The sequence below is a fragment of the Bactrocera oleae genome, chromosome 4 (genome assembly GCF_042242935.1).
Source record: "Bactrocera oleae isolate idBacOlea1 chromosome 4, idBacOlea1, whole genome shotgun sequence".
Lineage (NCBI taxonomy): Eukaryota > Metazoa > Arthropoda > Insecta > Diptera > Tephritidae > Bactrocera > Bactrocera oleae.
The window spans coordinates 49,866,180-49,881,425 of NC_091538.1; the positions used below are offsets into that span (position 1 = coordinate 49,866,180).

General features: G+C 37.4%; 1 long non-coding RNA gene across 1 annotated transcript in view; it reads left to right on the forward strand.

Annotated features, from left to right (window-relative positions):
• Window positions 1-14,925, forward strand: part of LOC138857097 (uncharacterized) — a 38,199-nt gene extending 23,274 nt beyond the window's left edge. Inside the window, exon 3 of the long non-coding RNA XR_011396057.1 lies at window positions 14,885-14,925. This is a non-coding gene — a long non-coding RNA (uncharacterized lncRNA). The remainder of the gene's footprint in view (window positions 1-14,884) is intronic.
• The last annotated feature ends 321 nt before the right edge of the window (window positions 14,926-15,246 follow it).

Here is a 15,246-nt window from a genome sequence, read left to right on the forward strand (position 1 = left end):
ATGGATTTTGTTGCAAATTGATATGAAAAAAAAATTTGATTTCCATTTCATAAATTCCTCGTGTTGTGCTTTTGTTATTATTTGTTGTAATTATACTTATATATATTTGGTTGCACCGGCAACGCGGCCATACTGTTTCACTTTGTGTTTGTCCTTGAGGACCACCGCCCCAGCAGCGGAAGTTTGCTGATATTGAAATATTTTTCTTTGTTAAACTACTTTACATTTTTGTTTTGTTTTATTGCGATATTATTTATAACAATATATATATATGCATACAGGGTCTACCAATAAGAACGCCGTGATGTTAAAATGAAATCGAGGATTGCCAAACTTTGCACGCAATGTGTCCATGTTTAGACGTGAAGCATACGGCGGCATACCATCCTGTTGGAAATAGAGATCGTCCACATCGATTTCATAAAATTTCAGGAAAAAAAGTCGCTATTTTATTATGGCAACGGCATTTCCTGCCCCATTTCGAAAGAAATAAAGCCCGATGATATCGCCATATCACCATCCACAGTTTTGTTTCTCCTTAAGCGAAAAATTGACCTCGTTTCAGAGATGACTTTACGATGAAATGAATTAGTATTAAACATGACGCGAATTTGCAAATCCGTAAACAGGCATGGCCGCCAAGAGCTGTCAAAATCACGTCATCCTTATTGGTAGGCGCTGTGTATACATACATATGTTTATGTATATATGCGTGTATAGTTTGCGTAAATTTTTTATGTCAATGTTCGCTTACCTTCTGCCAACTCAACATCAGGCTTTAATTTTGTAGTATTCATATTTTATCCCTACGTTTGTACATACATATATACTCGTAACTGTACAAGCGTTCTTTCCTATCATCACTGCCAACAGCACAGGAACTCAATTGTCATCCGAGTCTTTGCCATTGTTGCAAATTATGCAAATTTATATTGGCCGAGTGGTTATTCAAATTTAATACTACACACTTTGTGGGTCCACGGTATTTTTATCTGCTGATTTCTCATCATAACCTCAAAACTTTAGAAATTTAATAAATTTCAAAAATAAAAAAAATTTCAATAATACTTGAGCTTAATTTTGATTTCAATTACCAAACACATAAAGAACATATTTGAGAGCTTCTGCTCTTTCTGAGAAAACTTTTGTTGTTATTCTTCTAAAAAACGGCTAATATAACTCTTAAGAGACTTTCTAATAGCTGGTGAACATATGTTTGAGGATTTTGCTAGATAGAAACACATATATGGATGGACTTTGCTTCTGCGCTCTGAGAAGTTACGACTTGAATATTAATCCAAGCGACGGCTTGACTATTTATTTAAACTTTTTTGGTTCTAAAATTTCTAACACATCACCACTAAATGTTTTTAGTATAGTTAGAGTTTTTCGTAGCCTAGAAGTTATTCCACAATCACAGATTGTCTACAGCCCAGATTCACTTTCGTACTTCTTTAAGGTAAATTTTAATGTTGTTCGTTAGTTAAGAACTCTTTCTCTTTCATATGAAATGTGTATTTCACGAAGCTTCTTATGATTTTTAATTCTTCATCACTAATGATATTTCTTTCGTTTAGTTATATTCCTTTTTGGTTCACTGTTTTATCGAATATATTATATATTGTTCTATATGTATCTATTAATTTGATATTTTATACAACTTGAACTTCTTCCATTTTTCCCTTAGCCCAAGCCAACCTCTCCTTTTCTCTGATAGACTTTGACCGCCGCTTTGTAATTTGCTTTCGCCTTGAACCCCTGCTTGTTGGGTTTTGATCTGGTTCTTATCCTTACTGCCGAACCAGCACCCTGTTTGATCATGTTAGCGCTACCAACGCTTTCGATATCCCAGTTTTCGGGTTTGGCAGTAGCAACTACAACCACTGCGAACTGTAGTAGTAGAGGTATGCTTCGAGTAGGGTCTATTACAAATAACCGATATATACTTGTAGTAATAGTGAATTTCAAAGTTAGTCTTATTTGATCCATTCAAACTATAATAACAATCCACGAAGTTATATTTCGCTGACTTAGCTTCGGTGACTCAATAGGTCGAAAATATATTCTCTTTACTTGTATCCTCCCACCGCTGAAATTCATGCTTTCTTTCATTGATAACTGTAATGTATTTTCAACCGGTTTTGGTTTCAAATTATATTAAAACATTTCTGGAATATCACTATCCTCAAATAGTCTTCTGATAAAAAAAAATAGGTTATAAAGGTTAAATAACTGTCAAAGTCCATACACAATATACCGCTTTTATAATATGTTTGGCACCAACTCGATAGTTTTATTGACAAGAGGAGCAAGCAAAAGAAACATATATTAGAAATTTATGGGAGAAACCGCTGGAAAAATTCATTACTTAAATTCGGGTCGCGCAAAAAGTATGCAAATTTATTGAAACTGACTTTGAATAAGGGGAGCAAGTTGTTGTTGGGTTATTTGATTGATTTTTTTTTTATCTTATGGACGAAAAATTATATTTCTTCTTCGCATATCTTAATATAATATATTATATTTATTTGATGAAAATGTATATTTGTACATGCAGTTGTGTGGAACAAGTTAAAACTGAATTCAAAAATATGTTCCTGAGAAATAAGCTCATTCCCACGAAGGTCAAGTGTTGAATAAATTTGTTTAACGCCCGCAAAACAGTAATTTCAGCGCCTTTCAAGCCTAACCGATAATAGCTAACTGTAAGCGACCGAACGAGTACATACATATTTTAACCGTCAAGTGTCTTCTGTGCAATTCATGGTTGGCGGTTGACTTCGAAGGGCTACCTGTAAAGTGCTGGTTAGAGAGAGGGCGAAAGCTAGGGAAGGAGGGAAAGTGTCAATGTGGACTATATTATTTTAAAATACCGTACATGGGTATATACATGCAAGTACCCACGCATAATCTAAGTGAAAATTTGTGGCATTTCTTATTATCAGGGATGGGCACGACCCAAATCAAACGACCCTCTTAAAATGGCATTGTATTGGTGCGAATCAACAATCAAAAATAATAAATCTGTTTACAGAAGTCGAATGAGCGGGTCTATTATTATTCTTTCAGATTGAGTGGCAATTAGATTATAGTTGGACAACTTGGTATTTAAGAAAAGGAACTATATGATATTTGATCAAGTAAGAATTACAAAAATTTCATATATTGTATAAAATCTGCACTTCTGCCCATACCTGTCAACTGTTGATTGTAGACGGGTTTCATGTTGCTTTGTCTTATTGTAAGTGCTCGTTTTACTCTCTTGCTTTGTGCATGTTAGTGACAATACATGTGTATACGTAAACGATCACTTTTCTTTCAGGTGTGATAGATTTACAACCATAACTGACAAATGGCAGCTATGATAGCTTTTCAGTCATAACTGACCATTTTCAGTTTTGATGGGTTTATGATCAGCAATGACTCAGAAAAAGGCATGAGAGTGAACAGTATAGATATTTAGTGAATTAATTCCTAATATACATGTGTTAAAGAGAGATGCAAACTCACATACATACGTTTGTTTACATCAGTTTTTACACAAGGCTCTTATGAAAATGATAGAAACGTTAATCTGCGCGCTGAAAAAATTTGTCAGCTGTGACTGTCATATTACTGGTCAGATAACTGTCACTGTTCTTTTTGGGTACGCTTTTTTAGCACACGCAAATGCTAGGAATAGTCACCGACGTTCCGCCCTTCCGTACTTACCGCCCGTATTAAACAAAATTTGTCAAAAGTTATGCCTGCAGTGGTAACGTAGAAATCGGTTGCTCTCTTTTGTTTTCATTTCAACAATATTGACCCTGCTCAATTTCTATACATAATTTTGCAAACATTTAGCTTTTCTGTTCTAATTTTTCTTAATGTAAAAGATCAAAACTAAAATCTAACCATTAACAATAGTCTACCTATTTATAAGCAATAGTATTCGCCTGTGATTTTAAGTTGGTTTAAAAATATTTCAAATATTGTATATTTCAGTTTACTTTTTAATTACTAAAAAATATCGACACTGGCAACTCGACGTTGTAAGACAGCGTCGGTTTCCAGCATAAGATTTCCATTTTTGAGCTGAAATGAAGGCAACGGTTTTTAAATAACACGTGCGATATACCGCACACTAAAGAATATTATTTCAAATTCAGTGATGTTTTTTCACAAGCGACTTCTAAAAATCTATTTTTGGTTTATGTTGTCTCTGTTTTGTTCAAAACTGCGTATTCGTAGTTACGTACAAGTATTATACATGGAACTGCTGAGCATATCGATCACGCCGATCTTTCACAATGATTTTCTAAAAGGAGCATTTTTTAAACTACCAATAAAGAATAAAACGTGATTAGCTTTATTTTAAAATATGGAAAAATTAAATACTTTTCGATTAGTACTAAAATCATATAAACAGTCTTGGTTTATTAAAAAATTTAGTTTAAGGCAAAAATATTTTCAATTAAATAAATACTTTTCAATATTAATTTTTATTTTATCTCGAATTGAATGTTAATGCTTATACATTTTTTTTCATACTCTAACGGTTAATTATTCATAAAAATCATGTTTCATAAAACTTATTTGTAGAGCGTGTGTTTTACCGTTAGACCTGTAATACATGTTCTACGAATTTTAATATAAACACGAAATGACAATTACCATTAATTTAATCAAAAAAGCATATTCCTATCAAAAATGAAAGCTCTTTTGTTTATCACCACGCTTACTTCAAATAATAATAATTGAAAGCCTCGATGAAAACAAATATTAAATTACAACATTGTGAGGACAAAAAGGGAAAAGACTGACGACGCAATTGTCAGAATTCAATTTACCGTGTTATTTATCAGAAATCAGACAGAAGAGTCGCTCAGTATACACATAGTTGGAGAGTAGCAGTTTTTGCATTTGAAAGAGTGTGACATCTTTTCGCACTACAACAAAAAAGAATAACAAGGAAAAAGTACAGTAAAGATCAGAGTTCACTTTTTCTCTTCTTTCTTTTCGTCCTCAGATTTCTAGTTCATCTTAAGTTTATTTGAAATTCTTCATCAAATTCAAAATGAATATTTGCTGACACAAGTAAAAACGAAGGTGAAATTTTGTGTCATTACATGTGTGTGTCATAGCACGGCAATCATACTGAAAAATTCCGAGTAAAATTTGAAAGTAATAACATAAGTATATGCAACGTGCTATTCACGGCCGTTTGAAGCTCGGCAAGCAGACAGTAGACAGCAGCCAGCAGTTTGGCGTCTGCCGAGCTAGACTTTTGTGTGAGTGATCGTGTGCCACAATGAGCCGCAAAAATATGTCAAAATCATAATAGAGCAATCGTTGGAATTTTTTCGGAATAAACATTGCGAATTCCAATCGCCGCGCCTCGAGGTTTTATGTGCATACGCGTACGTGTTTTTGCTTTTCGATGGTTTTTCGCTGGATTTAGGCACTGTTTTGTGGTTGTACTATCTTGTTGACACCATTTATAGTCACGTATGGAAAATTGGCGAATAATTTGACTGAATTTTTCTCCATTAAAAGTACGTTTATTTCATCGTCAGCTTTAAAATACATATGAATCGGTTTTTCGACAATTGCCACTACTATTGGCTTTGCTGGTTGGCCACGTTTCAAATACGAGTTTTTGCATTTAGAGTTGCCATAAATCTACTATTAGCTGCGGATAGCCACAACACGATACAAAAATTACTTCATTTTGTAGGGTTGAAGCAGCATTTCTGACATTCAAAATCGTCTTTCCACTTATCTCGGCTTCAATTCATATAGCACCCAATTCCATTGCTCTTTTAAATGTATCCGACTGATTTTAAACATTTCGAATTGACTGTGTGAGTGACTTCTAAAGGTTCTGCGAGCTCTTTTTGTGTTTGGTAACAATCTTCATCGAACAATGCTACCAGTTTCTCATTTGAAAACTTTTTTTGAAGTCACAAAATTCGAAATATTTGAGTGAGAAAAAATGTTTGTTTGTATACTGAAAAACAAACGCGCAAAGACAGTAGCTTTTCAACACATGTTCGAAATATTGGAACAATAGAATAATAATCAAGTTGCAGCATCTATTTGCAAATCGCACTAATATAATTATAGACCCAATAATTATTGCAGGAGTTGTTTCGACAAATTGTTCGGAATTACCTGTTGTGTTCAAGTAGCGTTTTATAAAATTCATAAAAGTTATATTTAAGTCATTAGTGTAGAAAATCTGGTGTTTAGTCTACAAATGGACCACATTTTAAGCCGCAATCAATAGTTTATCAAAGTTGTATACTTTACTATTCAAGACGGAGTTTTTACTAGTTAACGTACCTGTAACTAGAGATTTACCAGTTTCGGTGAATAAAAAAGAAATTCAACAATTTATTTAAAAATGAATTGTTTTTGCTTTTAAAAACAAATTTTTTTCCAACATAAAACGAATTTAAAAAAAAGTGATTTATGTTTTTTCGACCTGCAATCATCAACGTTGAGTTAGTCATGCGAAGAAACTAGATTTTCTAAATTTATTTCGAGTGCTTCTTAAAATTGGCTTTGTGTCTTATCTTTAGGGAAAAATATCTAAATTTTGTTCCTCACAACAGTTATGGTTTCCCTCATGTTCACCAATGAATATAATGCAACCATGCGAATACATCCAAACAGTTTACTATAAATTTTTATCAAATAAATCTAATTTTCAATACTTTTTCATATAATCATATTAATTATAAGTTTAACCAACTTACAATTTTTAGTTAATGTCGACAAAGTTTTGGTTGGGTGTAGTTGATAAAAAGTTGAAAGCGATGGAAAGTTAACAATATATTTCCGAGAGAAAGTGAGGTCTATCGGTGGTATTACAAAAAATAAAAATATCGAGCGCTGACTTTATAATATACTTAGCGCATCTGTTTTGGTATATAAGTAAAAAGAAAAGCATGATTTGATATACGATTGTTTTTGTTAGATTTTAATTTTAGTTCCTGGACAAGAAAAAAATGTATTCAGATTAAAATTTGCCGAATAAAATACGGTCTAATTACCAAGAAAATATCATTTGGTCTAATAAAGTGCCTGTAGGTAGAGCGAAACATAATTTCAAGTATTGCTTAATAATTTTATTACGTCTGTCGGACGCGTCGCGTTGGAGACCCTAGTCGATTTATGAATTTTTCTTATTCATTTTTTTTTTTTTTTGATAGGTTTTCAGTCTAGGATCGAGGAACAAAAAATGTGGGATGAGCCACAATATAATATTATATATGACAATATAACATGGCAACACCATGTCACCAAGTCAGCTGATCCTGGCTTACAAGGAACGCTGAAACGAATACGACACAAAACGGAACAGCGAATACATAGTCAACAGTTAGGCTCGAGGACGCCTGCTGTTATTATAAAAGACGATACAACACGGTTAACGGCCTCTTCTCCTGCTGGCAGCCACCGCGTGCGCATCGTTCCTGCACATCAATCACCACAACTGGTGACCCCGACGTGATTTAATAATTTTTCCGCGATTTTGTAAATATAATTTTAAAATTCGCTGATTAATTCGTGTACAGTGCATTTCGTTTTCAAGTTTCAACACTTGTGCATAAATTTGCGATTATAGTGCACTTTGTGTATTGGTTTTTGTGCATAATCGCGCACGTGGCTGCCCACGCATACGACCGATACTAATCTTCACAGCTTTGAGCGCAGCGCATAAAACGTTCCAATCATTTAATTTTCTTCAGCAAAAATCGCTATGCCAGATAGCGTGGACGTGCAAGTGGCCGACAGTATAACGCCGCTCCAACGTGTTTCTATACGGTGTCCGTTATTCAATTCCGAACGACCAGCCTTGTGGTTCGCCCAACTTGAGGGACAATTTCATCTCGCCGGAATTTCCGATGAAATTACGCAATACCACTATGCTTCTTCACATCTTGACGCTAGGGCCGCCGCAGAAGTGGAAGATCTTCTTTTGAATGTTCCCACAGAAACGCCTTACACTCGCTTAAAAGGGACACTGGTCGAACGCCTTACGCTCTCTCGAGAAGCACGACTACAGCAGCTTCTCGATCAAGAAACCTTGGGTGATAGAAAACCATCGCAATTTCTCCGACATCTCAGAAGCCTTGACAACACTGTTCCTGACAATATTCTACGAACTAAGTGGCTCAGCAGACTTCCGATGACAACCCAATCTATACTTGCGTCCCAAGCAGACATGAATATCGATAAACTCGCATCACTTGCAGACAAAATACACGATATCGCATTGCCAGCAGCACAAATCAATTCGGTCCAAGAACCAGCCGCAATATCAGCAGTCGAATCACGCATTTCTCGTCTCGAAGCTTCCATTAATGAGCTAGCTTCCAGTTTTAAGAGACAAGTCATATCTCGTTCCCGTTCTCGTCATCGCTTTCGTTCGCGCACATCTTCTCCAGCACCGAACAACGACACGTGCTGGTATCATCAAAATTTCGGCAATAAAGCGAAACGTTGCCGGTCACCTTGCACATTTCAGGGAAACCTACCGTCGGACCGTTAGTGGCGGTTAACGGCTCCTCACTCGAATCAAACCGCCTCTTCGTAACAGATCGTGCCACCAAAATCCAATTTCTGGTGGATACTGGCGCTGATCTCTGCACGTTTCCCAAGTCTCTCGCACCTTGGTCGCCGGAACAAATCAACTATAATCTCACAGCAGCAAATGGGTCTACGATAAACACGTACGGTTTCATAACTCTATCACTAAACCTTGGCCTCAGACGAAATTTTACATGGCGCTTCGTAGTGGCGGACATAACAAAACCTATTATTGGCGCAGACTTTTTAGCACATTTCGGAATCTTACCCGACCTAAAGAACAACTGCCTTATCGACTCGATCACTGGACTAAAAGTCGCATGTAAATTATCAGCATCCAACATCATTTCGGAAATTAAAGTACTGCCCGTCGACCCTATATGGGCAGATACTCTAGTGGAGTTCCCTAATCTGACAAAGCCGGAAGGAATCTGTCAGCCAACGAAACATACGACGCAGCACCACATATCTACTACGCCGGGACCTCCTGTTTCCTGTAAGGCCCGAAGACTTGTTCCCGACAAACTCAAAATTGCTAAGACAGAGTTCGAAAAAATGTTACAATTAGGAATCGCTCAACGTTCGAAGAGCTCCTGGTCATCTCCGCTCCATCTGGTTCCAAAGAAGTCTGGTGAGTGGCGACCTTGTGGAGATTATCGACGACTTAACGCCCGTACATTGCCAGACCGATATCCTGTTCGTGTTCTTGAAGATTTTACTGCCAATCTAACCGGCAAAACAATATTTTCAACCATTGATCTCGTGCGCGCTTTTAATCAATTACCTGTCACCAAAGAAGATGTCGACAAAACTGCAATTATAACACCGTTTGGTCTTTTCGAATTTCCGTTCATGACGTTCGGACTTCGGAATGCTGCGCAAACATTCCAACGATTTATCGACGAAGTAACACGGGGATTAGATGACTTTGTATTCCCATACATAGACGACATCCTAATCGCTTCTAAGGATGTTACGGAACACCGCAGTCACCTTCGCTCGCTTTTCCAACGGCTCACTAAGTATGGTGTCGTAATTAACACCGCTAAGTGCCGTTTTGGTCTGTCTGAAGTGGATTTTTTGGGACACCGCATCTCAGCAACAGGAATCTTACCTCTTCCAGGTAAAGTAGACGCAATCGTTAACTTTCCTCGTCCAACAACGATCCGAAAACTGCGTGAGTTCCTCGGCATGATAAATTTCTATCGTAAATTTCTTAAAAATGCTGCCAAGTTTCAGGCACCCCTGCACGAGTACACTCAAGGGGTTTCAATAAAAGGTTCTCATCCGGTCCCCTGGACACCAGAAGGAGAAGCAGCGTTCGTCCGATGCAAAGAAGAGCTACGCAAAGCAACGATATTAGCATACCCAGACACAACGCTTCCTTGGGCAATATTTACTGATGCCTCCGAGTATGCTATCGGCGCCGTTCTCCAACAAAGACGTGGACAACACTGGGAACCATTGGCTTTCTTCAGCCAGAAGCTTCAACCCGCTCTGAGGAAACACTGTCCATACGACCGTGAGCTTCACGCTATCTACGCAGCTTTACGAAAATTTCGCTATATTTTCGAAGCACGACATGTCACGATATTCACGGATCACAAACCTTTGCTACATGCTTTTGCTCAGGACCCTGATCGAGCGACACCTTGGCAATTCCACCGCTTGGATTTCATCAGCCAGTTTACAACCGATATCCAGTATATAGCCGGCAAAGACAACATCGTCGCAGATGCTCTTTCCCGCATCGAAGAAATATCAACGGCAGTATCCTCAAACGAACTTTCTCAAGCACAAGCTGAAGACGAGGAACTTCAGCAACGTATACGAAGGGAACAGCACGATTCACTGAACTTACGACCAGTCAACATTCCAGGCTGCAATAAACCAATTTATTGCGACGCTTCTAGCGACCTTATTCGTCCCTACGTTCCTGCAGCGCTTAGGAAGAGAATATTCGACGCTCTTCATAGCATTAGTCATCCCGGAGCACGAGCCTCCGCCAAATTGTTAACGCAACGATACGTTTGGCCCAGTATTAACCGCGATTGTCGTTTGTGGGCCCGAACGTGCCTAGCTTGCCAACGAAATAAGGTATCACGCCACGTTTTATCACCAATCCAAAACTTTCCATGCCGCACAAGACGTTTCGAACATATTCACGTGGACATCATTGGACCATACGTACCATCAAGAGGATATCGTAACTGTTTGACAATCATTGACCGTTTCACCAGGTTTCCAGAGGCATTTCCTATTGATAATATCGGGGCCGAATGTGTCGCTCGCACACTCTTCGCCGGATGGATATGCCGCTACGGAGTACCGTTACGCATCACGACCGACCAGGGTACACAGTTTGAGAGTCAACTTTTTAACGCTCTCGCTCGTCTCCTCGGCAGTAAACACATACACACCACCACTTTCCATCCACAGTCAAATGGAATGGTGGAATGTCTTCACCGTCATTTGAAGGATGCGATTCGTTGTCACGAAAATAACTCATGGGTCGACATGCTACCAATCGTCCTTCTTGGAATTCGCGCTGCCTGGAAGGAAGATCTTGGCGCAACTCCTGCCGATCTTGTTTATGGAGAGCCAGTTCGTCTACCAGGTGAATTCCTCGCTCCTTCGCCACTATCTGGTTTGCCACCATCCAATATGGCAGAACGTTTGAGAAACTACTTCGCAGACCTCGCACCTCAACCTATCGTCCGACATGGTCAGAGGAAAACATTTATTTTTAAAGAACTATCGACATGTTCACACGTTTTTGTTCGTCGCGACGCTCCACACCACGCATTCACTTCACCGTATGAAGGACCTCACTGAGTCATTTCAAGGCATGAGAAACATTTCATCGTAAACGTCAGAGGCGACAACACTACAGTTTCGATCGATCGACTAAAGCCTGTCTACCTCCTTCCTGACGATAAGCTCAACGACAGTGAGCAGAACAACGACGATGACAACAACACAACGCTTATTACATCAACTTCACCGGAGTCATCCGAATCTGGGACATCTCGATTTTCGTCGTCATCATACCGCCCACCAGAATCCGATTTCAGCTCACCTACACCGTTACCCAAGAGACGCGTCAGATTCCGCTGAACTACTGATCACCTTTTTAAATTATCAATGATTTCGATAACGTACTCCGAGAAGGGGAGTACTTGTGGGATGAGCCACAATATAATATTATATATGACAATATAACATGGCAACACCATGTCACCAAGTCAGCTGATCCTGGCTTACAAGGAACGCTGAAACGAATACGACACAAAACGGAACAGCGAATACATAGTCAACAGTTAGGCTCGAGGACGCCTGCTGTTATTATAAAAGACGATACAATACGGTTAACGGCCTCTTCTCCTGCTGGCAGCCACCGCGTGCGCATCGTTCCTGCACATCAATCACCACAAAAAATTATATTCCGGTTACAACTTACAGGTTAAAATAGGCTAGACACACCACACCTGCAGCCACACTCAAGTGTATCTCACCCGAAATTGCAGTACTATAAATACAAATTTAATATTTTTTTTATAATTTATAATTTTACGTGGCTTCTGCAACTTAAGAGACAGCGTGTGTATGGGTGAAAAAGTCAAATGCCTCCCCCTACCAGCGAGCACCACAGCGAGCACCACAATCACAAAGAAGACACAAAAAAATAATCATTTTCCAAAGGACGCGGGACAACTTTGGCGACAAAACACAGCAGGACATAACATTTGGTAGCATACAACAGCTGCAGCTGACAAGACAAACGCAACACGCAGACGGATGGACAGTCGGCGCTGCTATTTAACATACGCCCAGTGGACTCCGCTCAACTTATTCTCAACTTTTCTTCATAAAGATTAGTATTTGTGCGTGGCTGTGTGCATCTGTTTGAGTGTATGTGCTACATTTGAATTCTATCTACGCATCTGCTTGCCTTTTGTCATATTTATTTATGCCTTTTTGATTGTAACTTTCGCATTTTACAGTTCCATCCACTCGCTTTGTCTGTCGTCCTTCCACCGGTGGACCATTCCGTGGCTTTAACTTATTACATTTCGACTATGTGTTGGTGTGAGTGTGTGTGAATGTTTTTTGTGATCCCATCTGTTCCATTGCTGTCAGCAACATTGTTAAGCTAATCACAGATATCATCAACAACACCAACAAAAAGATTGCTTGCATAATCAACTGTTATATGCAATTAATTTCTCTTGTGCTTAATTCAAACGCCATATTTATGCTCACTTAGCGCGCCCACAGGCAAACGGAGTGGAGTGATGTATGACATAACGGCACAATGTCGATAGCAATCAGCTTTTGAAGTGTATTATTTAAAGATATATTATATCATTATTATTATTTTTTACTACCTGACAAATTTCATTATATATGTATTTAACTGTTATTTAATGAAATTCTGCTTATAATTTTAGTATAATTAAAAAAAATTTATAAAGATATATTAAAATTAGTCACAAAACAGAGAAAAGAAAAAATCTGCGTCCCGCCGAATAATAAGTTGACTGAGTGACCACTTAGCCGTGCGGAAAGTTCGGTCAATTTCATAGCTTTACACTATAAGTAGAGGTTCTTATTTACGTCATCGATGGGCATTTCTCTTTGATTTTCAATATACATTATTTTATATGAATTCCTTTGTATACTAGAATTTCTTGTATATGTTAGTCTATCCAATATTAGACGTTCAGTTAATGTTACTAAGATATTTTACATATTAACTTACTATAAAGCCATCCGGAAGTTTGAAAATCGTATATTAGGTACATGGGAGAAAGGGATAAATATTATTAATAGAATAAGATGTTCTCTGAATTTCATTAAGACACCTCACATATGTACCATCACCAATATATGGTATAACGAGTAAAGTTAACCGGATCGTTGATATTACAATAGTTATATGGGGGCTAAGGAAAGCTTTTACCAGATTTAATCCGTTTTAAGCACAAAGATATACTGTTATTGGAAAAATATGCTATCTGAATTTCATTAGGATAGAAAGTTCGAAAATCTTTATATTAGCTATAAAAGGGCTAACGGAAGTATTGAATCAATTCAACCCATATTTGATATGAAGATGAACTATTATCAGGTAAGAATTCAAATTTCACTTTATAGGTATCTCACATATTGACCGATATTTTCGGTAAAAATTCAACTATAGGCATTGGAGTTCACATATTCGGTACGCAGAGGCTTCAACAGTTTTGGTTCGACTTGTACAATTTTTGATCATAATTGACACACTTTAAACGCATTATTCACTCAAAGTTTTACCCCGATACAATCATTGTTGCTTGATTTGTATACGGAAATGTGATAGAATCAGATGGAATTTAAAATTGTGTTATATTTGAAGTAGGCGTGGTTGTAGTCCGATTTCCCTCAATTTGCACCGTAAAATAGGAATGCCAGAAGATAAAAAGGCTCCTATAAAACCCACTCGTTCCATGCTCAATCTAAAATTTAATGTCTCTCATTATTTATATATTGATTTATCGCACTTTTAGTAATTTTTAACAAAAACGTTATATGGACAAACCGCTACGTAAAGAAACTATAATACTCGGTAGCAACATGTTGCAAGAGTATAAAATGAAACATTTCTGTCTTAAGCCCTACCTTTACTTGGGGTTTATGGAAAGCATACAAGCTGTACATTTGCTTACCGCTACTACCTACTGATCCAAACAGGGTTACATCGACCTATATGATGATTTGATGGAATATTCACCTTACTGTACTGATCTGAGAAACCAACCTCGAGGCCACTGACAAAAATCTTGATCACTTATCACTTCTACTCACCACTCTATTTTCTAACATTGAAAGTCGAGAATAATATTACCAATAATAAATAACGATATCCTTGAAAGTATTCATGAACTTTTCTAAATAGATCAACGCGAGACCTTTTCGTTCGGAATTTCGATATTTTGTATGTTTTCTTAAGCTATCTTTGCGAAACAAGTTTGACTGTTGCATAAAAACTGACCGATCACACTCAAGTCTGGAAAACTTTTTTATTTGACAAGTTATCTTTACGAAATTTGGCATAGATTATTACCTAAGGCATCGCTATAATGTCCAAACAAATTGGCTGATGAAAACCAAGATAAAAAGCTTTTTATACCCTTTTCTGTTATAAAAATGTGCTAGTGAGGGCTATTATAGCTTCGGTGCAGCCGAAGTTGACGTTTTTTTTTAGTAATTTCTCCATTAAAAAAAGTGTATACATAATTAAAATAATTTTCTTTATCTTTTTCAGTTCACTGTGGCCAAAACAGCAGAATGCAGCCGTAAATAGAGGTGAGTTTAACTTCAAGCAAGTTTTAATAGCAATTATATTTTCTATACGCCTGCTGGTGCCATTCAAAATACTGGGTTTCATTATTTAAAAATGCAAATATATGATTTTTACTCGTATTAAGAAGAATTCTCCTTAAAAGCATTCATTTTAATAGGCGCTAAAACAATAAGTTTAAGCATCAACACCTGGCGCTTTTATATTTTATAAAGAAAGCACACAATAACCAGTGCATACCTGCAGGCGCATGACGTGTGTCAAAAGCTAGAATTCGGTTGCGCATTTAATTTCGTTAAGAAAATAATTATTTCAAGGGAAATAGG